Below are 2354 nucleotides of genomic sequence, written 5' to 3'. Positions count from 1 at the left end.
CCCGTGGTATCCGGATAAACCCGTGACAAGGGTTTCGATGCCCCCAACTATCCGGATTCCATCTCAGGATAGTAGTGGCATAGTGCATGTTCCGGGTTGTAAAGGCTTGTAGCATGTAGTTCTTGAGGTGTATCCTGCTTGTGGGAGCGTTTAGGCATGCGTTGATTCTATAAGAGGCCGGAAGCCTGCTGTGGGGACTCTAATACTCCCTTTTCTTTCTAGATTTCCGTCTCTAGATAGTGGCAACATGGTGCCAGTCCTGTTGTACTTCTAAAGTGGTGGGGACCTTAAGTCTCCAAATCTGGATGGTGGTGAGTTCTTATGCCCCCTTTCTGTCTGGCTAAGGAAGTCTTCTGCCCCTGCTGTCCGGCTGAGGAAGTCTTCTGCCCCCTGCTTTCTAGCTGAGGAAGTCTTCTGCCACCTTGATTGTCTGGCTGAAGAAGTCTTCTGCACCTTACTGTCTCGCTGAGGAAGTCTTCTGCCCCCTTTCTGTCTGTTTGAGGAAGTCTTATGCCCCATGTTATCTGGCTGAGGAAGTCTTTTGCCCCCTGTTGTTTATTAATGAAGGAGTTTGATGCCCCCTGCTATCTATGTCCTTTTAAAGTAGAGGCTTGTTACCCATCAAATTTCTGGTACACTCTGATTATTGGGATTTCTGGGCCTGCTCGGGGTGTCAAAATTTGCAAAAATTGGCCCCATTTTTCATTTTCCTGAGCTTGTATGTTGTAAACTCGGCAATGCTCCCTCATCGAAGCATTCAGTTTTTCATTTGGGGGACTGTATGGTTATATGAAGAGTCTTGCTCTTGCTTTGTTCATTCTGGACTCTCTAGTCTGGCTTTGGACGGAAAGATCTGTAGTTCCTATGATAATTTATGTGCGTTCACAGTGTTATTCGGGAAGAGATGTATAAAATTTTGAATTTTGGATTTTAACATAGAAGCTTTGTTCCATTGTCTCATAAATCTATGTTTTTAGATTTATGGTCTTTTGTCTGTACTTTCTGAGAATATATGCTGGTCAATAAGCAATGTGCATGATTGATAGAAGATCTGTATTACCAACTCATTCAACGTCCAGTACGTTACTTAAGATATTTTCTGTTTCAAGCGGTCATACCCCTATCGTCAATCAGTCCTAGTGGATTTTTGTTGGAAATTTTACGAACAAAGGATCACTTTACCCCCGAACTTGGCACAAAGTATCAAAAACGTCCAAATTAGCAAAACCGGATCACTTTTACCCTGAACTTCGCAAAACCGTTTCAAAAACACCCCTATGCTGATGTGGCACTCTAATTGGAGAGTGAGATTCTAATTTTACTCTAATTAACCCTAATTAACTCCAATTAACCCTAATTAACTTAATGTAATGAAATATTTAACCCTAATTAATCTATTTTAATTAAATCTTTAATTTAAATTTTAAAAACGATAAATTCATCGGTTTTTGTTTTACAGCACCGCCGCCGCTATCCGTCTTCCTCCACCTCTACCAACCACCATCCAAAATTCATCAACCACCGCCAAACCCAACAACAACCGCCCGAAAACCACCCGCCACCCATTTAAATTTCTCCAGCGAACCCAGATCTGGGTTCGAGTCGGTTCGTCTCACAGAGACGAACTGGGTTTGTCTCTTATGAGAGAAGAAATGGGTTCAGAGACGAACTGGGTTCGTCTCTGATGTTCGTCTCTCTGAGAGACGAACCGGGTTTGTCTCTCAGAGACGAACCGGGTTTGTCTCTCATAGACGAACCGGGATCGTCTCTCACAGAGACGACCAGATTCGTCTCTCGCAGAGACGAACTCCGGTCATCTCTGTGAGAGACGAACTGAGATGAACTCAGCAGCTGCCGGAAAAGATTTCCGGCAGCTGCTGATTATAATTTAAAAAACAATTAAAATTATTTTGTAAAAAAGTATGAAAAAGTCCTTCATATTTTTAGTTAATTTATTTTTGATGTATAAGAATTTAAAATTAAATTATTTTTTTAATTATTAGGGACTAATTTATAAAATATTAAAAAAATTAGGATCATTTTAAGTATTTCGCCATTAAAAACCACTTAGGAAAAAAAAACCACCTCTAAAACCAAAGAGTGTGCCTCACTCTCTTAGGTGAGAGTGGGGAGGGAGGCTTTTGTACCAAATTCGACAAGTTCAGGGTAAAAGTGATCCCGTTTTGCTAATTTGGGCGTTTTTGATAGTTTGCGCCAAGTTCGGGGGATAAAAAGATCCTTTGTTCGCAATTTTACCTACCAACTTGTAATAATCTGAAAGTACGGAATCTATCCCACGAAGATGAGAGGTTTAAAGTGAGCGAAATTAATTGTGAAATTCAATTCGTTTAGCA

Source organism: Mercurialis annua, linkage group LG8 (assembly GCF_937616625.2).
Source record: "Mercurialis annua linkage group LG8, ddMerAnnu1.2, whole genome shotgun sequence".
In the NCBI taxonomy this organism is placed as follows: Eukaryota; Viridiplantae; Streptophyta; class Magnoliopsida; order Malpighiales; family Euphorbiaceae; genus Mercurialis; species Mercurialis annua.
This window is presented reverse-complemented; position numbering follows the sequence as displayed.